Source organism: Protopterus annectens, chromosome 1.part1, assembly GCF_019279795.1.
Source record: "Protopterus annectens isolate FY-2018-M chromosome 1.part1, PAN1.0, whole genome shotgun sequence".
Lineage (NCBI taxonomy): Eukaryota > Metazoa > Chordata > Ceratodontiformes > Protopteridae > Protopterus > Protopterus annectens.
This window is the reverse complement of record NC_056726.1, coordinates 562,521,453-562,544,571: the sequence shown is the minus strand read 5'-3', so window position 1 is coordinate 562,544,571 and position 23,119 is coordinate 562,521,453.

The window sequence follows — 23,119 nt, the reverse complement described above, 5'->3', positions numbered from 1 at the left end:
GGTCTTTCACAGGAAGATATGCATCAGCTGTTCACCATTATTGCAGAACATAATCCTGAACTAGTACAGGAGATTCTGGATGAGCATGAGTCCATTAACATGGCAAATGATGTTCAAAGTAATGCAGAAGTACCTCCCCCATGGTGCCTGTGCCATTGCTGCAGGAGTATGCCGAATGAAAGAGAGAAGAGTCTGCTGTGGGAATGGACCCACAAACTGTTTGTCACTGATGCCAGTGAGTACATGGTTATTACGACACTATATGGTTGCTTGTCCACGAGCACTTCCAGTTAATTTGATTGTATGTAGTGAAGACATTGTCACAGCAGTTACTAAACATCATTACATTCCAGCTAATTTGCCTGTTTCTGAGAATTGGCCCAATGACAGCAGGTGTGCTTTTTATGTGTAGTACTGACTCACAAATGCACTTGACAGCCTACATTTCTTTCAAGTTGTAGTGGTTAGCCTCAGAAATATATTGTTTCTGACTTTTTCTTACCGATTAGATTAACATGCCTTTGTATATTTGACTGCTGATCCCGACCAGATAATTGGTTGTACTTCAATATTTCTAAAAACTTTGCAAAAGGCACTTGATTGATGTGGCAGTTAAGTCATGGGACACATCACCAGTCATTACTGATGGAAGGATGTGATACAGACACTGCTGAAAAAATACAATGTCTAAGCCATGGTTGACAATTTCTTACTATCTGACTATAGTTAGGCAGCCAATCTTGTAGGTCTTCCCAAAGCTCTTTGCCTAGATATATCTCACCTCAGGTAAAATGACCAAATGTGAGTATTACCGGTCATTAACAGTACAATGGACACATTTTGATCAATGGTGGTACTGCTGCTGCAGGAGTCAGTAACTTGATTTATCTGTTGTTTTCATTACGCTAACATTGCTCATACATGTAACACGTCTATCTGTGTTTATATCTGCCTGTGTTTCCAGGTATGTGCACTTGAAATACAGATTGCTGCAACTGAATATGAATTACATCCATTGTTAGCTACAAAGTAGAAAATATGAAATGAGTTCAAAATTCACTGAGCTTACTACTTGTGTCCATTTTATCTGTATACCCATTGTGTCCATTTTATCTGTATACCCATTCATGTCATAAGCCCTAACATATGTACATGGTTGCGAACACAATTAGAAGTAATGAAACTATATCGCTATGCCTGTTGTACTGGTATGTGAATTATTTTATTTTCTTACACTTATCTGCCTTCCTTGTTATGCTCATATGGACGACCTCGGTGGTTGTTTTGGTCTATCATAGCGAGAAAATTCCAAGCCCAAAATGCAGGGAAAGTGTAGGACTGGCATTTCGAAGCATACTTTAATATGAGCTGGTGGAACTGTTCTAATTCTGCTGTTGTTCTAAACAGAGAAATGAGAATATTAAAAATCAGAGTATTCATGTCCACATGCACATCAATGTTGATAAAAGGAACCCCAAAATAAAAGTATTTTACCTGTAACTGACGTAATGTCTTGTTTTCTCCACAAATCTGGGGTCTAGAACAATCTGCCTTAACTTTTCATGGGCTGGACTGTCAGGCTCTATCCATGGGGTTGTATGCTCTGCCCCAAGAGACTCATGCTCACATTGTCCAACCGGTTCATCATTATCATGTATCCCACTACCCCACTCATGCTGGTTTACAACATAGTATAAAATACCACCCCAATGGATCTATGGGTAAAAAAAGACAGAAGAGAAATAAAATTTCTATGGCAACTTATACTGCTTCATATAAATTAATACTACCATTAAAGCAATGCATTTCCATACCATGAATTCTTCCATACTCTCAGAGTGCTGACAGCAATACCAGAAGTGATTCACAATTTGCCTGGTCAACTAATTCTGCAGCCACGCTGCTGTCCAGCCTGTTGGGTAATACCAAAAAACAAACAGGTAGACAAAAAGGTAAATGTGTATTTCTGTAAACTGATACATTTACACCGACAGTTATGATCGTATTAACTTTTCCACAACTTGCTGCAATCTGTAACATACCTAGCACTGGATTTCAGAACAGTGCGACCAGTGTAGAAAATGTACTGGGACTGGTTACTGCATGGACCTAGGTTAGCCCTATCTGGCTATTCAGTATGTTTGCAAAAAACTAGTTGAGATAGGTAAGGCAGTAGACACTTTTGAAAAGGAAGGTTAAACAATCTGCAGAAATCCACACTTCTGTTAGCACAATGCTAATGGACAGATGATTACAGTTTAAATGCAGGAAAGACATGTTCATGATGAAAACTACTGAGATAGTGTAGGAATACAAATATGTGGAAACAATGAATAGGTATCCTTGGACAGAAGGGCCGAAAAGCATTGATCATTTTTGACTATTCCACCAGTTAGTCTAAGTTCATCACATCAAATTGATGGGGAGCACTGTGGCTGTAGGGTCTACCTTTTAGTGGCTTCTCACCTCAGCAGCTAATTATCACACAATAGAACTGGTTACACTAGCTGATATACTTCTCATGATGTGTAATCTCCACAGAACTAAAAAAAGGGTTTCAATTTCCAAAGCAATGGGGTGCCTATGTCAGGAATGGTTTTTGTTCACCTAAACCAGAAATGCACACAATTAATACTTCGTGTGTTACTCCAGCCAAATACACCTTATGCTGTAGTCCCAAATCTGATGCTTTGCTTACAAAATGGATACTGGAAATCAGTGCAGCAGCATAACTAACTATGCATTAATGTGTAAGTGAAGAAGCAGGGGTTTAGCAAACTAATTCCAAGTCATACTCACAAGGTGTTAGTGCCAACCCCCTTGGACAGCTAACACTTAAAAGTGGACACATCTATGACCACTGTTGGCAGCAATACGTGATTAATGTGAGTGCCATTTTGCTCTGTTCCCCCTAATATTTTTGAAAACTTTGAATTTAGAATACCATGATTCCACCATTTTTAGAAGACATTAATGTATACAGTGCTGTACATAATGGGACCAGAAAAGAAGACCTGTTCCCATGAATGTCACAAAAATGTTGTAGAGTAATTACTGTCTGTCTAGTCTCTGTAAAAGGAAAACATACCATCAGACCTTAGGCCCCGTAAGTTTGAATGTATGACAGAGCACACAGACATTACTCATTAGTTTTGCAGTCTGGGAATGTGCATCAGTCATCACCTCATCTATCCTGAGTTGTGAATCTTGAAGAGTTTTTATGCACCTCTCAAAGGCCACTTTCTCTACTCTTGGGGAACTCAATTCTGTCTCTCTTTTGTCAACCACGTGTACCAGCATAATCTCTTTGATTTTCTCATCCATGCATATGTAAATGCAATACTGTGCAGAGTGTCCATGACTATCCATACGACCATCACCTTCAGATATAAACAAGAACTGGTATAAGTCCCAAACAGAAAGAGAACGCCAATAGTTTGCATATACTTTACCTTAAGAATAAATGCAAGCACTCACCCAGGATTGTCACTTTAATGTATTTACGAGTGGACAACATATTTCTCACCATCTCATTCCAGTAGTCAGTAATGACTGGGACTATATATCTTCTCTGGAACCGGTAATAACTGGCTTGGTGGATAAATGCTAAGCCAAGACACTTTGCTAGCAATGCAATCTTAGCATAGTTGTTTCCAGTCAGGAAGATTCCCGCTACTATCATAACATCACCAAGATGTAAACCCCTCTTTACTGTATGTTGACTTGATCACTGATAAGCAATATGACCATTGCAACACACCTACAAGAAAGACAGTGTTGTTACCAACTGCACATGCCAAGTATTATTACAAATGACTAGGTCTTGTATGGTAGCCCGGTAATACCTACCCATGATAGTGTGATGCATGATCCTTTCACTTTCTTTGTCATGGACACACCTTCTGTACATGTACACCAGTACAACAGTTTCCGTTGAAAGTGATTTGGCACCAAGTTCCTCATTTGTTGGGAATGTAGCTGCAGTGGTTGACCTGTCTCCTTCTAATGACTGTCTTGCTGTGTTGTGTAAAACACAGTCTCATACCTACTGTCTTCCATTCTGTCTTCAGGATCCTCACACAGGCCTACAGAGCTGCTCAGAATTGATGCCAGCACACAGTGCATAAGAGCAAGATAACAGAAGGGAGAGACCAAAAACAACCAAATTAGGTGTATGCAAACCAGGACTGATGCATCTGTAAATGAGCCACATTCATTAAAGCTAATACCTGTTGTGAGAATGGTCAACGGAGGATTATGTCATACATGCAGTGTTCCTCTTTTGCTGAATAGGTCATCGAAGAATGCTGAACTCTTGCATGCTGGAGGAGGTGAAAAAAATAATTCTGTTCATGTTCAATATCAGATTATCAGCAATTACATTCTGCCATTCACAATGTAGTCTGACAGATTTACCTTTCTGTTGTACTTCCTCGCAGGGACATGTACGATGGCATGTCAGACAAGTCCTGACAGCATGTGAGTGTTGCCTCTAATGTCTTCAAGAGGGAATACATCTGACATGCTGTTATTACCTTGTGTCATGTGTCTGAAAAACAAAAAGATGGTAACAATCAGCATGTATGTTTAGAATCAAGCAGAGCGTGTTCCATCCACACATCTGAGATTAGGTAACCATGTAAAGTACTGGACTCGTCACGGTCGGTGGTGCAATTTTACCTGCTACTGTCCGAAAATGAACTTGGAGCAGAGAGTGTACTAGATGTATTTGCTCTGATGGACATTCATGTGGACTGAAGTGATGGCAATGCTGACTGCACTGGATCCATGGATGACTGGTTACTTTGATTGTCGTACCTGTAAATCAAGTGCATACACTTGTATTATTACATTGTTTGACTGCACTTCATATCACTGCTATTTAATTGAGATTAAATGCAAGTTTATATGAGTACTAACAGGCCATAGTAGGACACAGGGTACACATTCTACAGGACAATAAAGCAACTGCATCTCCTGCTGCATATTTTGCACATCTGAGTAGGCAACTCCATGTATATTTCAGGCAGAGGTCCAACTGATACACCATTGTTGGAGCAGTGTAGATTGCACATTATAGGTTCATAGGTAGGCACTAGGCTATCAGCCCTAGGGCCTATACAAGCCCTGCCAAAAAAGTACCCTGTAGGTACTAGGCTATCAGCCCTAGGGCCTATACAAGCCCTGCCAAAAAAGTACCCTGTAGGTACTAGGCTATCAGCCCTAGGGCCTATACAAGCCCAGCCAAAAAGGTACCCTGGCTTTTGCCACCCAAGAAAATTATTTTCCAGTGCCACTGGTCAAGCAGAGCCACAGAAGTAATCCCTGGGGTGAATTTCCTATTTCCCATCCAATCATCAGGATTTTTCTTGAAGAGTGCTAATGAGGAGCTTGCTTGATATAGATAGGTAGTTTATTCCAGAGTATGGGAAGTCTCTGGGACAGGAATCGATCCCTCTGGCATGTTCTGTTTATTGTGGTGACAAGGTTTAGGTCCCTAGAGCATGTAGCTCGGAGGGATTGGGATTTCTTTAAGTGAAGCATGTCCAACAGCTCTGGGTTTGACATAGCTTTCTATTTTAGACAGAGATCACCTCTGAGTAGGCGATATGCGATGGAGTAAAGCTGGATTTTTTTTGAGACGGTCTGCGTAGGGCATCTGTTTGAGGCCAGTAATCCTCTTTGTGAGGTATTTCTGTGGCCTTTCCAGTTGTTGTAGATGTCTTGTGAGGTACATACCAAAAGGGGCATTGTACTCTATAATGGGTCTAATGAGTGATGAGTAGAGGGGAACAATGACCTCTTTTTTTCTGGATGAGAAACCTTTTGTGATGATGTGTGCCAAGTAGAAGGATTTCCTGACTACTGTGGTGATGTGATTATCAAAGGAGAGACTACTGTCCACCTCTGTCCCAAGGTCTCTTATCACACTTTTGGTGTTAAGTATACTTCCGCCTATGCTGTAGTTCATGGGTACAGAGTTTTTGCCAAAGAGGATGACAATGCACTTTTTGGCATTGAGCTTGAGGCCATGGCTTTGACACCAGGCATCTGTCTCAGTGAGGCTCTTTTGTAGTATGTACACTTCGTTAGGAGTTTTGATTATGGATCCTAGTTTGCAGTCATCTGCGAACTTCATTAGCCAAAGACCTTCTGTGTTAGCCTGTACGTCTGAGAAGTAGATACCAAACAGGAGAGGACCCAGGACTGAACCCTGTGGTGCTCCACTTGTCACTGGTCTGAAGTCGGATTTGGAGTCTGCTACTTTCACAATGTGGGTTCTGTCAGTGAGCCAGTTGGCAACCCATCTTGTAACATAGGGATTTATACCTAGTTTAGTGAGTTTATCTATAATTCCAGAGTGGGGGGTGGTGTCGAAAGCCTTGGCAAGATCTAGGTAGGCTGTGTGAACCACCTTACCCTCATCTACGGCTTTGGTGACTGCTTCAAAGAAGTCTATCAGGTTTAGGAGACATGATCTGCCTTTTACAAACCCGAACTGGGTGGGGTCCTGAGTTTGGAGATTACCAATGTAATTAATTACTCCTTTGCATGTATAATAACTTGGGTGATAATGTCAAATCACTGTGCTGCACCATAATGTAGTGAAGAAAGCTTGATCAGACTGTCAGTGTCAGTTGTGCAAAGTATTTGGCCTGCAACCACATAAGGACACAATTTTGATGGAAGGCAATGGACTTCAGTTGTTCAGTTAGGTACTCCCCATCCCACTGTTGTTTGTGACATGTAGACTTTTTTGTGGAATGAGTATAGAACATATCTTCTGCATTACACAAAGAAGTGAGAGAGAGGTGTAATGTGCTCACCTGTTTGAGCATCTTAAAATATGTTCACTGTGTTGTACATGGTTACCACGACAGTTGCAGGAATGATCCATGCACTGTCATGTACCATTACCTGGACACTTGTACATCAACGTCCCATCTCATCCAAATTTTTGGGCCATTTCACTGGTTAATATCTTTGGAAAAAGCATTAAGTGTGACAGATGATAAAATGTGATTTGTCAAACATGGCATTGATCTCATTATGAAGGTGCTTAATAGTCCATCCTAGCACAATGGCATATTTTTGATAAATGGAAAGTTGTGGGTAGTTGTATTCTTCAGTTATTGAAAGACTATACTTGCATGCAATAACTTGGATGATGCCATTTAAAAGCCAAACTGCACTCTCAATGTATCTGGCTGCACATACATAATACACTAAGTGGTTACACAGTCAAAGGCGATGTGCACTAAACAACTCATGCAGCATGCCTTGTAGTATGCATGTTTTTAACACCCATTACAGCCCTATTTTAATCAGTGATTGTCCTGGGAACCAATATGTATGATAACTAGGAATACAAATACACTAAGGAGTATTCCAACAACAACAATGACACTATGATGCATATAATAAGATAAACAAAGATGGTAAGCAGACCAACAGACTTGCATGTTAAGCAGGGAATGTGCCACTTCCTCATGCGATTTAACTTGTAGATGCTGCTTGAGAGCCATCCAGAGATCAAATTCACTACCAATGGCAATCTGTGTGTGCCCACATTTAGTATCCAGAGCTTTCTTCAGACATTTGAGCCGAGAATGTTACTGACTTTTTGATCCCGTTGGTCTTGCCACCATTGGTGGACAAGGTTGACATGGCATACCTACCATTTTCACAAACTGTGGAGGAATCAACATTATGTGTCAATGTAAATGTATCGTAAGTGAAACAGCATAGATATAATCATGCTAGCAGCAGAGCACCTCAACAAAAGGCAACTGGTCAGAGACCAAGATTAGACAGCGGCCAGGTGTGGTAAACAGTTGCTGCCAAACATGCCAGAAGTCATTACCATGAAATGACCCTTAATAGATGGCACAGCTGTTTTTTATAAGTCAGCTGTACTGCAGAGGAATGAAAAATGAACATTCTCACATAAACTCACACAATTACATATACTGCACTGTGCATTGAATGTAGCTGTGCTGTGACCGAGATACACTCCCTGACGGCCAGTATGCCAATTATAATGGCATGGTGAAAGTCATCTACTCAGCTGTATATTGAGCACCATGTTATTCATCTCCAAACTGCACATGTTAGCAGATCAGTGTTGACTGTCTCATATGTCTCACTGCACCCAAGTTATGTATGTGTGAACTTACAATAATCCGTCAGTGCTGTGTGCCCTACATTGTGTATAGGAATAATGCTCAAAAGTAATGGGAAGTGCAGCTGCAGCTGCCAAGCAAAGCCATAAAGCAGGCACATTGGGTTTGTGATGGCATGGAGGTACGTTACTTTGCTGTACCCCTAATCAACCACATACATAATGAGATGTGACTGAGGTGTACGTAAATAACTAGCAAGTATATGACGATAATTAGATGGGAACTTTTGCATCTACCTTTTGCCGTCTGAAGCAGCAAAAGGTAGGTCCATGTTTACGTACTGTACTTGTTTAAATATGGCGTAAATTGCTAAGTCCAGGTATTGACATTTCATTACTTGGAATTGAAAAAGATGTAGTGTATGTGCTTATTTTTGCTAGGAAATGAATCATGTTTAGGATACTGCATCATAAAAGAAAAACAACACTTGATAACTACTCATTCACATGGTGGAGAGAGACATGACTGGTAAGGTAGGCATGTGGGCATGGAATTGCTAAATACAGTTGTAATATAGAAGAACAAGTGCTGTGGAATGCACAAGCATCCCTTTGGTAGCGGAACAGTCAACAGTGTGGGAGGATTAGGAATATGATCCAAGGCAGTGAAAAGCCAGAGGTAGTCACCAAAAGACGTTTATTTAAACACAGAACAAAAACTTTCTCCAAATCCTTCTCAAGCGCTTTCGCTCAGTGCAATACTGAGCTTTATCAAGATCTTGATAAAGCTCAGTATTGCACTGAGAAAGTTTTTGTTCTGTGTTTAAATAAACGTCTTTTGGTGACTACCTCTGGCTTTTCACTGCCTTGGATCGTATTCCTTATCTGGTTTTGGTTCTGAGCTTTTCGTTGTTTTGCATTCCAGTGTGGTAGGATTAACAGCCACCTAGTAAAAATAAAATGGCAGAATAGTAGGAGACAGGATTCAGATTAAACAAGTACCAGTATCAGCATGAAGTCCACAAAGCAAAAAGAAACAAAGGCAAATGCTGTGAGTAGAGTAGACCAAATCAAGTAAGCCATGTATACTGAAGACAAAGATGCGCAAAGTCACAATGGTGCAAACCACCTTCTCATAAGTAATGCCAGGAGCTGCTGTGAAAAAAAGAGGACAGGCCATTTAACATGAAAAAAGAAAACATTTCAAGTCAAAACTCCTGGGACGCAAGTTATGTGCGACATACACTGTGATCTGCGTGCATTTCTATGCACAACATGTCACGATTATCCTTTCTGAGAAGTCATGCTTGAGTAGTCCAACATTTCAAAGCCAAGTAAAGAAAATTGCTTTGCAGGGTCAGTTCAGTGGTTGGAATACTGACTGATGTGGCTGCATTATTCTCCCCAGTAGCCATGTTCAGATCTTATCTTTGTCTGCTCTTTCCATTTAATTGAGAAGTGAAGGTTAGAAGTGAGAAAGTGACGGTTAGTAGTACGTCGGTGGCAGAATCCGCCATATCACATATGCATTCAAGTCTCTGAACAACGGGTAATGTTATGACAGTCATAGTCCATGCTGGAGTGAATGACTTGAGAGGTACCTCTCTGCACTTTACGAAGAGAAACATGAATGAGCTCGCTGATTATGTGTCCCAGGGAGGTATTTCCCTAGCCTTAAGCAGCATTCTACCATCACCTAGAGTGATGACCCAATACAAACAGAAAATTGACTTTTGTCATTCCAGGGGGATCTAGTACCTGACGGTCTGGGAAGATATGATCGACAGACCACAATGCGTACCAGAGATGGTCTGCATCTGTCTCACCTGGGCTTCTGACAAAGGCTCCGGCCTCCCCTATAGTGTCCATTTTATGAAAACCAGGGAGGTTAAAACTACCAAAATAAAAATTTCAACATAAGAAACAAATTAAAGGTCATGCTGCTGAATGCTCGGAGTATAAATATGAAACTGGACTGATTGCAAGCAGTCCTACCCCTGGAAAATGCTGACATCTGTGCAGCCACAGAAACCTGGTTCAAAGCTGTTAAGAGCACCCCAGCCTTACCTGGTTAATCATGCTATCATACATCGAGACCCCAAACTGTGGGCTGTAAAGCCAAAGGAGGGGGAGTTGAAATATACATTAAAGACATATACACCTCCAGGCTGGTCAACAGTAAGATGAACAGGAGACACTCCAGGTGCAGGTAACAATTGACAAGATTCTTATTCATATTGTAGCCGGCTACTGGCCCCCAAATGTGAATGAAGATGCCCAATCTGCATATTTGGACCTGTTCGAATCTATCAAGATCAAACCCTTTATGCTGATCCAAGGTGACTAACTTCCCAAACATAGATTGAAAGAACTACTCATGCCAGAACACAAAGGGCTAGTGATTCCATAAGTTTGTCAAAGTAAATGCCTTGGAACAGCTGGTTGATATCCCCACAAGGGGTGATAATATCTTGGACTTGGTATTAACCAACATTAGTAACCACTGCAACATCCCTATAGTATCATCCTCCCTGGTAAAATCCAACCATGAAGCAGTCACTTTCAAAGTCACCATCTCTCCCAACCCCCTTCTACCTAGGATCAGACAAACACTTCTCCAAAGCTGATTATAGCTTCTTGAGGGATGGTATAAACAGCTTCACAGCCCCCTCCACCTCTGTAGGAACTGGCACTAATATCCAAAACTACACCAAAGCACTATGCAAGCATTTATATAGATGCATGGAATCAGTAATACACAACAGGACTAAATCATCCTCCGCAAGGAAGAGTGTAAACCTGTCTGGTGGACATCTGCAATAAATAAATTGTATAACAAAAGTAAGAAATTGCTGTCCAAGACCAAGAAGGAGCAGGTGCCCTATTGGAAGCAATGTTTCCTTAACCAGAACAAGGAAATAAGAGCATTAGTGAAATCCTCCAAAGCAAACTTAGAGTCCAAATTGGCCACATGTACTAGAGGCAATCATAAGGCCTTCTTCACATATGTCCGCAACCGCAAAGGAAGTGGCCAGATCTGTTCAAAACTGGTGGTCAAGGATACCACATATAAAAATGTGGTAGATGTAGCAAACTTGCTGGCTGACAGATTCAGTGAAAAATGTACCCCTCTGTCCACCCCATGTTTAAATTAGAACATCCCCGGTACCTGCTCCCTTTCCCTTATATCTCAGTAACAGGCCATCACTGTTCTCTCAAAGGCAAAAAAAAAAAATGAAACCTGAGAAACATCTGAATGCAGAAGGGTCCAAATGGATAGATGAAAAGTCAGCATGCAAAGGAGAGTAGTAGTACTGACGTTGAATTCATCCTCAAGTCTTGGTGAGTACCTTCACGAGGTAGACCTTGTTTTCAGAAAATCTCACAGAGGTGACACTGATATATACACTGTATTTATATAGCATATATCATGGACAGAAGTTAAAAACTAAAAAGATAGCTGGGCGCACAAGATGCAGGATACAAAAGTGCCCAATCCTGGTAGGCGCACTGCTGCCAGGACTGGAAAAGATGACCGTGTAGAATCCTCAAAACACAGAAACAGTACTACAAGGGGAATAGGCCAGGCCCAGGGGGCAGATGCCCCCCCTCCCCCACGTTGCTGAAGGAAGTAGTAGTCATCAAAAAGCACAAAAACTAGTAAGCCACAGAAGAGCCATAAAAGATGATAAAGTTGACTATTGAGGATAAGACAGAAATTATGTATTGTTACTACTATGCAAAAGCCCTGAATTTCCAGACTGAAGATACACAGTCTGGAAACTACTTTTCCCAACAATGACCCATCTCTCTTACATTCCACCTCATCTAAGTCCTCAAATAATTCCCTCCCTATGTTTGAGCTTAAATCTGTCTTCACTAACTACAGAAAAAATACTTCTATCCAAATTTGAACCCTGCTCCAATGCACATGACAACATCCCCTCTTCCTTTCCCAAGTCTGCTGCTGATGGTATAGCTCTCCCAATTAGTATCCTAATTAATAGATCCATAAAGGAATCCTGTGTCCCTAAACTCTGGCGTTCCAACTTTATTCTTCCTCTCTACAAGGGATGCAAAAACACTAACATTTCAAACGTCTGCCCTATAGCTCTTCTCTCCCCAATCTCCAAAATCCTAGAAAAATGCATCCAACTCCATTATGCCTTTTCTGACTAAAAAACAACTTCTTTCCCCTACTCAACATGGCTTCCAACCAGGACATAGCACCATAACAGCTCTACTCTCATTCTTAGAAACTATCAATCAAGCCCAAGATTCTGGAAACTTAGTATCCGCAGTGCTCCTAGATCTCTCTAAAGCATTCAATACTATTTCCCATAAGCACCTTCTAAGTCACCTCTCAAACCTAAATCTCTCCCAAAACACCCTTTTCTGGTTCTCAAGCTGTCAGTTAGATCTCAGGCTGTGAAATGGAAAAAAGGCACCTCAACTTTCTTACCCACCCCTACCAGAGTACCACAGGGGTCCATCCATGGACCAATGCTGTTTAATATCTTTATCAATAACTTTCACTCTGCTATTCCTAATGCCAAAGTCATCCAATATGCAGATGACTCTACACTTGTCTGCTCTGTCTCTAACCTCCCTGAACTGCTAAAACTCAGACTGCCTTCTCAACTACTGAGATATGGATGCACCAAAAATCACCTTTCTCTCAATGCAAACAAATCTAAAATACTACTATTCACACCCTCAAAAATCTCTCTTTTGATAAAAATTCCTTTCAAGTCCTTAGCCAGAGTAATTCTCTGATCAAAGTTGTTCCCTTTGCCAAACTACTCAGTGTAACTATAGATGAACACCTCCAGTTCGACATCCATATTCAGCAAAATATAAAGAAAACCCACCAAAAACTAGGTATGCTATACAGGAACAACCACTTCTTCTCTACTTCTAACAGGCATACTCTGGCCTCCTCTTATCTTCTTCCCTCCCTTGTGTATGGCACCCCGCTACTAACTAACCTATCCTCTTCCATCACTTCCAAAGTTGACAGCTGTTATAACAAAATTGGCCACCAAAGCCAAACATTCCACTCATCACTGTGTTACCCTCCAATCCCTCAACTGGTTAGAATTCACAAATTACCTGGACTTCCTTCAGCTCACTACAGCACACAGACTAATATTTAATCCAAACAAATGGCCCGCTCTAAGTAAAATCCTTCCTCCATACACCCCAAATAAAACTCTCAGATCTGAACACGAAAACTTAATTACTGTCCACAAACCTAAACGTCCTGCTGGACAACTTCTCCACTCCTTCTCCTTAGGTAAGAAATGGAACTCTCTCCCTTCCACACTAAGGACAATGTCAAACACAAAACTTCAAAACTCAACTCTAAACCTACCTCTACAAATGGAAATGTAATTGAATTCTCCCTACCTATAACTCTGTAACCAAAGCCCCTGGGAGGGTATCCTCCTGAGTTCCTAAGCACCTTATAGCTGACTATAACAGTCTATAGTGAATTGTCATATGCTCTCTCACACTCTGTAAATATTGTAAATAACTTTTGACTAACTGTGTGAATTTTAAAATGTATCTGCACAATATTTTTCCACTATGGGCAATATTGCTCACACTTTGTATTATTTGATATGTATTTGTACTTGTACTTTTATTGGACTGTAATCTGTGAAATGGAGCTTTTCTCCCCTGCACTCCACTGAATATGGGATCTCTGGGCCAAGTGGACTTCCCTGGTAATCAAACTAGAAAGAAATAAAACTACTTGAGTGAGGAATTAGACGAAAGAAAAATACCTCCACAAGAAAAACTGTCAGAAGCTTCAAATGAAAATTTATGTCATTGATGCAACATATTTGTGAAAAACAAAGAAATATTGACCTGTCTGGAAAAAGAAGCATCTGAGGAAGTGTGAAAATATAAACATCAAAACCAAGAGATATTTGAAAAGTATAAAAAAGAAATGGGGACATGGGAAAGAAAGATTTGATATGGTTCAATATGTATGTAAAGGAAAAAGCCAAATTAATTAATGCAAAGAAGGCATTCCCAAAGATATTGGAAGAGAAATACAAGCAAAGGCATCCAGATATGGAAACATTTCACAAAAAATAAATAATATCACAAAGATGGAGTGTAGAAAAGAAGACTAGTAATCTAGAAGTTAAAAAAAGTAGAAGTTGAAATTATGGAGTGCCTACGAAGTGAAGGATTAGGTGTAGAAGGTACAGGTTACATCAAAGTCCCCCAAGTGGGAAGAAACAGGAAGATCAGGAATCATCTGAAGAAGACATATGGGCATGGAAAAGAAAAAGATTTAATATGGTGTAATATTTATGCAAAGGAGAAAGCCAAAGTAACCAATCCAAGAAGAGCAGCACCAAAGATATGTGAAGAGAAATACAGGCAAAGGAATCTGGACATGGAAAAGTTTACAATACCAAAAATAAGACAAGGAGGAAAAGGAGATTAGTAATGGAGAAGTTAAAGAAATAGAAACTGAGGTCATGGAGTACCTGCAAAGTGAAGGACTCAGTGTAGAAAATCTAATTCAGAAAGGACCACAACAGGATAGAGTAATAGATATCCAAATTAAGGCGAAATCAGTGGAACAGGAAGCAATTGGTCAGTTGCCATATGGAGATAATTTGTAGCCTTCGACAGGAAACCAGTATAAACATTCTCCTGAGGGAAGGAAGTGAAAACTGTGGAAACTCTGATGCAGACAAAATTGAGGAGTGATTGGCCAGTGAGGTCCGGTACAATAGAACAGTGGGTGATGCAGGATGAAACTGGAGAATGTGCCTCAGGAAGATACTATAGAACTGTCTGTAGAATGCCTGCAGGAAGTGGAAAACAAGGGATGTGCCCTCAGTTTGAAAGAAATTGAGCTAACAGAAAAGTTGATTGATTTAATAGACATAGACAGATACGTCAAGATCAGTAAAAGAAATAGACTGCAGAAGGCTAATAAAATGAAAAAAGTCAGAAGTCTGATAAAACAAATGACCACAGTAATTAGGACTGTTCATAGAGATCCATGTGATATAACAGAAGTAAACAGGATATATTACTGTGCAGCTAAATTAATAACTGATAAAATTCTACAACAAGAAGTTAGGGTAGTGAGGGAAAGGAAGGAGAGAAATGGAACACCATCATGGAAATATCAAATAGAGAAAACTATAAAGCAGTTAAGACAAGAAGTGTCACTGTTACAGAATTATAGAAGAGGGAATAGATCAACAAAAATACTATGAAAAATAGATGTCATAAAGCAATGGGCAATATTAGAACAGACCAGGATCTATCATGCAGTATTGCAAAAAACTAAAAATTTCCTCACAGGCAGAAAGATTAAGAAGATATGAAGATAAATATAAATGAGAAATACAAAATAATCAATTTATTGATGATCCAAACTTTTTTTATAGAGAATTGGGAAATAGGGTAAAAAGAATTAGAAGACCACCAAACAAAGAGGAAATAGATACTTTTTGGAGAACTATCTATGAAGATCCTGTGGAAAATAACAATGATGCTAAATGGATAGAAGTCATCAAAGAAAGAATAAGAGGTTCAAAGGTACAGGATATGAAACGTTTTGAAGTAACAGTCAGAGAGATTAAAACAGCCTCTAATTGTAAAACCCCAGGCCCAGAAGTAGTAATTAATTTCTGGCTGAAAGTATTAACATCTTTGCCAGAAGACTTAGCCATGAGTAAGATGTATTTATATGCACCCCCTTTAACAGACACCAACCTGGTTAACAGTAAAAACAATGCTCCTTAAGAGTGAACCTGCAAGCTTCCCTAAATATTATAGACCAATAACTTACCTTCCGACAACATATAAACTATACATGGGAATTGATGCTGACAGAGTTTATAGTCATTTAGAGGAAAACACAATTATGGCAGTAGAACAAAAGGGCAATAAAAGAAAGTCATACAGAACAAAGGATCATCTGTTATTAAATAAAGTCATAGTGGAGAACTGTAAAAAGGGGAAGAATTTAAGTATGGCATGGATTGACTACAAAAAAGCATTTGATAGTAACCCACATTCATGGATAAAAGAGTGCTTAAAAATGACACCCCACACTGATCAACTATATTACAATGGCCACAAAACAGTGGTAGACCACTTTGCAATTAAGCCATGATAAAGGACAAATTGTTATCCCAGGGATACAAATTCAAAGGTGGATATTCCGGGGTGACTCTCTCTCACAGTTACTATTCTGCCCTGGCCTTAAGCCATTATGCTGTTTATTCAACAGCTTTAGGCCATGGCTATAATCTGGCTCCTAGAAAATAACTTCTCACATTTTCCTTGTCGATGATGTAAAAGTGTATAGCTCATCAGATGAGGAACTGAAAGCACAAATGAAAGCTGTCAAAACTTTTTCGGATGATATAAGAATGTCATTTGGTCTTGATAAAGGTGCAAAAGCAACCTTTAAAGCAGGAAACCATTGGTTTGGGACGTGATATAAAAGAACTTGAGCAAGAAGAAGTGTATAAATATTTGGGAACTGATGAAGGATCAACAATAAACACGAACAAGTGTGAACAAAATTTAGTAAAGAATACTTAAGAAGACAATTAATCCAGAAAACAGCACGGACATCTAAGAACAAAATCCAAGGTATAAACCAATTTGCTCTTCCTGTCCTAACTTACAGATTTGGTGTGATTGACCGGCCAGAAAGTGTGTTGGATAGATTAGGTAGGAAAACAAGAAGGATGCTTCATGCTCACCATATGAATTATAAAAATTAGTGCATACCCAGATTATATATTCCTCATTCAGAAGGAGGGATGGATCTCCTTGAAATTGATACTATGTACAGATCTGCAATGGTGGGACTCCACACATATCTGCTGACCTCACAAGATCCAAACATAGTAAAAGTTTTGAAACATGATGCAAATAAATGTAAGATGACTTCTCTGCTTAACCTAACAGAAGCTTATCTGTGACCAGCAGGAATGGAAATCCATCCAGAAGTGGATAACAATCCAGCAGCAACTGAAAGTGCCAAAAAACAAAAGAAAGAATAGAAGGCGAAGGATCAGATGAGAAGGCAAGAAATGTGGAAAAAGCATAAGTATAGTTGCCAAGTATAGAAAACTTCTGGAAGAGCCTCATGTTGATCAGGAACGAACACAGGAATGGTTAAGGAGAGGCAAATTCAAACCAAGAGATGAAAGGTTAATATTGGCGGTCCAAGACAGGGGGCAGCATACACGTCGGTTTATAAAGTTCATTGAACATGCGGGAGAAACAGACAAATGTAGGTTTTGTAAAAACAAATTGGAAACAGTTGCACACCTCTTTCTGGTTGCGATATACTAATGGCAGAAAGACTGTATACTGAAAGGCATAATAATGTGGTGAGACTGTTACATTGCGGATTGTGCAATCATCATTGTATTGAAGTGGACAAGAAACACTGGAAAATGAGCCACAAGCATCACAGAAAATGAAGAAGTCTATCTCAGATGGGATCAGCTATTACCAACAGTTCAAAAGATAGATGCTAGAAAACCAGATATGGTGGTCCAAGAAACAAAGAAAAAAGTAGCATTGATCATTGAAACTACCATACCCAGTGACCACAGTGTCTTGCGCACAGACACAAAGTTATGAAATATCAGGATCTGAAGGCAGAAACAAGAGCAATGTGGAAGAAAGATACCCAGGCAGTTCCAATAGCAGTAGGGGCAACGGGGCTTATAAAAAATAAATTTAAAATCTTATTTAGACATGTTACCAAATTATGTAACTCCATACGAACTGCAGAAGGAGTCATTACTGGGCACACTGCGGGTGCTGCAAAGAGCACTACTGGCTGACATCAAAGACTGAAACAATACTAATTTCATGAACTTTAATCGTACTTTGACTTAGGAATGGGGTCTATTCCCATCATGGTATTACAAACCTAAAAGACTTGGAGACATTAAAAGAGCAAAACATACAGCCTGCATGAGACATGATAACATTCCAGACTGCATCAGACGTGACCTCGGGCATGAACTTCCAGCACCATTAGGCACCTTATTCAACCAAACCCTGAGTACTGGCTTCATCCCAGCTGAGTGGAGGATAGCCGCTGTCATCCCTTTACACAAAGGTGGAGCATCTACTGATCTGGGAAATTATAGACCCATCAGCCTAACTAGCCAGATCTGCAAGGCCATGGAATGGATTATGATGGACCTCATTAACAAGGACATTGGCAAGCTACAAACACTTGATCCCACACAGTTTGGCTTCATCAAGGGCAGGTCACGTCAGCTGAATTTGGTTGACTTCTTTGAGGCAGTCACCAAAGCCATGGATGATGGGAAGATGGTGCAGACTGCCTACCTTGACCTGGCCAAAGCCTTTGACACTATTCCCCAGTTGGGCATTATAGATAAACTCTCTCAGCTAGGCATCAATCCATATGTTACCAGATGGGTATCAAACTGGCTCACTGATAGAACCCACATAGTCGAAATAGGGGAAGCCACCTCAAGCAGTAGACGTGTAATAAGTGGCATACCCCAGGGTTCAGTCTTGGGGCCCATGTTATTTCGGATACACTTTTCTGAGGTGCAGGCCAGAGCCAGTGGGCTAGGGCTGACTAAGTTTGCAAATGACTGCAAGCTGGGTGCTCTCATCAATTCACCTAGTCATGTGGATATCCCCCAAGAGGAGTTCTGACTCAAATAAATGACTGGTGTCAGAAACATGGCCTGAAGCTGAATACCAAAAGATGCATCATCATCCCTTTAGGGGAGAGAGAAGTCCCAACAAATTATCACATTAATAACAATGCCCTAAGCATGCAATCAGTTGTGTGGGATTTGAGCACCAAGGTTGATTGAAACCTGACTTTTGACCACCATGTTGCTTCCATTGTACGGAAAGCCTTCTACATGACCCACCTCATAAGTACAGGTATCTCATCTAGGGACAAGAGGTTCTACCATCCCTGTATTCTTCCCTTATAAGGCCCATTCTTGAGTACAATTCCCCTTTCAGCATGTACCGCGTCAAGCACATGCAGCAGATGGACAGACCAGAGAGGTTCCTTACTAGGAGAATCCTCAAACATCGACCATACACAGATAGGCTAAAAGCCCCATCTCTCTAGTCAGTTTGAGACAGACTCCTATTAGGAGATCTGTGTCTGGCATACAAGGCAATCAAGGACCCCAATCTTGATGGGACTGCTGCATGTCCGCAAGTCAAGCTCCACTCGAGTAACCTGCATGTGTGGCCTCAACCTGGTCTGTGACATCAACAAGTGTTATTGGCAGGACTGGTTAGTGTCCCACAGACTCTCCCATGTTTGGAATGGGCTCCCTCTTCACATCAAGCAGAGTAACTCTTTACCCCTTTTTAAGTGCAACATGGATAACTGGATGGGAAAATGAAAATATACCCCTGGGATTCCCTGCATGTCCCTGCATGGTAGGGGCATTGGGTGCTGAATTGTCTAAACATGGGCTAAACTCATGGCTGGGATTATAAAGGCCTCAAGGCCAATAGCCTAGTAACCTCCTACGATCCTATGATCATATGAAGTAGAAATTGAGATTATGCAGTACTTTTGAATGAAGTATCACGTGCAGACCCTGCAGACAATGGATCTGCAAATATGTTGGGGAAACCAGTCAAATTCGGAGCAATTGTTCAGGTGCCATTTGTAGAGATTTTGGAGTCTTTCAACAGGAAACCACTGTAAATGCTACTATGAAGCTGGACATGAAGACAGAATGGTAAACTGTGGAAACTAAAGTAGTGAATGTTGAGGAGTGATAGTCCTGTGAATTCCCATGTGATAGAGAAATGGAAGGCACAGGAAATGGAAAAGAATGTGCCACAAGAGGATGCTATAGAGCTTTCTATGCAATGCACGAAGGAAATGTAAAACATTAAATATGCCCTCAGTTTAAAAGAAATGTAACTGAAAGAAACAGACTGGTGACAGTCACTATAACCCAGAAAGTCCTAAGTTTGATAAAAAATGAATGCAGTACCTAGAACTATTCATAGAGATCCATGCCATGTAACAGAAGTAAACGAGATATATTACCCATCACCGAAATGAATAACTGAAAAAGTGATGGAAAGGAAGGGGAGGTATCACATGCCATCATGGAAGTATCGAATATCGAAAACTGTAAAGCAATTAAGACAATTGGGTCACCAAAAGGAAAAGAATAACAATAAGCAATGTACTGACAAACCACCAATGTTTTTAGTAAATTGTGACACAAGGTGGAAGGAACTGAATGACCACCAAGAAAAGGAGAACGAGACATATTAGAGATTATGTAGATCCTGTGGAACTTAACAAAGATGCTAAATGGATACAAAGAGTAAAAGAAAGAATAAGACATTTTAGCGACACAGGATATGAAATGGGACGCAGTAACTGCTGGAGATATTTAAACACACTTAATAGAAGGGTATAATTAGTAAAATCCAGGCACTGATCCAGTAGTTTGACTTCTGGTTAATAGATATTAACATTTTTGCACAAGAGATAGATATGAGGAAAAACTGTTCACATGCGAACCCTGAACCAGCAACAACGTGGCGAGCAACAGGAAAAGCAATGCTCTTACTTAAGAGTTAACCTGCAATGCTCTTACTTAAGAGTTAACCTGCAAGGTGTAATAATCACTGTCGCCCCATAAATTGCCTTCCACTGAGGTATAAACTCTGCAATATAATTCTTGTTGATAAAGTTTATGTTCATGCACAAGAATACTCAATTATGGCAATGGAACAAACGGCAATGAAAGAACTGCATATGGAGCAAAGGATCACTTGTTAAATAAAGTCATGGTGGAGAACTGTAAAAAGGGTAAGAATGTATGTATGGCAAGGAGTGACCCTAAAAAAAGCATTGAGAAATATACCAAAAGCGTGGGTAAAAGAATGCTTATAAATGTATAAGAGAAACACAACACTGATCAACTACATTACAGACATCATGAAACAGTGGCAGACCACTCGGCAAATTAGTCATGACAAAGGAAAACTGATTATTCCCGGGATAGAAGTCAAAGGAGCTATTCCAGTTACCACCTTTAGTTACTATTGCTTTAATTCTCTACAAGAGGACAACTTAACAAATTAGGCCATGCCTAAATATTATGCTCCTGTAAAACAGCATAGTGTAGACTTTTCTCTCTGTCTGTGATTTACAACTGTATAGCTCATTAGATGACTAACTGAAAGCACAACTGCAGGTCATCAGAACTTTTTCACATGACATAAGAATGTCATTTGTTCTTGATAAATGTGCCAAGGCATATTCCAACAACTGGAACGTCCATAGAGGTTCCTCACTAAATGCAATAGTCTGCCAAGGGCTTGGACATGTACTGACAGTATGTTGTCATAATTTTTCCTCTGTCTTGTACCACTGTTCCTAAAAAAAATTGCAGAACACCGTTCAGTTAAACAGAGACACACACACACACACACACACACACACACACACACACGCGAGCGTGTGCATGCGCGCGCGTGCGTGCATGTGCTTTGCTGTTGTAATAATAATTACAGGTAGTGCAGGACCAGTGGTAGCACTGTGGGGTCCCCAACAAATCTCAAGTTGGGTCCCCTGGGACACTTCCAGTCTAAGTGTCATTATGTTACTACCAGCCCGCCTAACCTTTTAGTTCATGCTGTACTGTTTTAAAGGAAGTATACTCCTAAGGAACTGTAGTGACATTTGTTGTTGTATTGTGAGAGGCCTGTGTACCTTACCATGTTGGAATATCTGAAAGAAGCACATACACAGCCACTGGCATGTAGTTGTAGCAATGATTAATTTCAACAACACTATGTACGAGGCTAGACCTAGGTGAATTACTGCCCTAAGCACTGCCTACCACAACCCCATCACAAACAACCCATTGGCCCCAGTACTCATATATGCTCACCCCCAGTATCAACACATTCTGCAAATGATTTTCATCTTCCCTTTCTCAAAGTTTGAATTACTCTACACCTTCTGTAGAACCAATGATTTTCTATGTGGTTTCTATGTGGTTTGACATGGATGTTTTTTCTGTTTGTACAACTCTTTCCTGCAGGGATAACTTGAATGGAAAACTAGGAATTAGGAAATAAATGAAGTGTTACTGTTGAACTTTACTTTTCCTTGAATCCTTTCAACACATTGTTATTTACCTAGACAGCACAGTGGTAACTGTTTAGGAAATAACTGAATTAAGCAAAGGTGACCAGAAACCAAAGGGTAATAGAAGTTATGTCATGCATTTTTTTAACATTTTGCCAAACTTTGAATTCAATGGTGGCCTAAAAAAATCTTCAGCCCAAAAAGAATGTCAGTCATAGATTTTTTTCTTTCAATAAAGACGTAAGTTGAGACAAAGGGTTAATGTTCAAAGCTAAGACAACAGTACCTCACAATAAAGTAACAATACAATTGTTGAAAGGACACAGAAATGCTGTCTGGTAATGCTGGCAACCTACCGACCCCACAAAGACAAATACAATGACTGGCAGTGCATCCCTCTGATGTTTGAGTGGGATGGAAGCAGAAGTTCAGATGGTCATGGTCATGTATATACATAGCATGTCTTCTAACTCTTCACTTCTTCCCACACAAAGGCAATCACCAGTACATGTGCCTGGTGTACGATTGTGACAAAAGTGGTAAAAGTACTGATTACCACAATGAATTGCACAAGGTTGCGAATATACAACAGACTATCCCTGTGCAGGCAATACTAAATTCATTGTACATGTCTGAGGTGGCTTAGAAGAGTAAAAGAAACAATGATCCTGTCATCAAGATTAGCTTGAATGACCTCTTCTGTATATCTCTAAGCTTTGATCATGATGAGAATTAAAGATATAAGGAATACAATTGCCAGCCCCACACACAACCTTCAGCAACCTTCTAGACACAACTCTGGGCAGCAGAGATTTTTACAATCATCTATCACAGATCCAGTACCT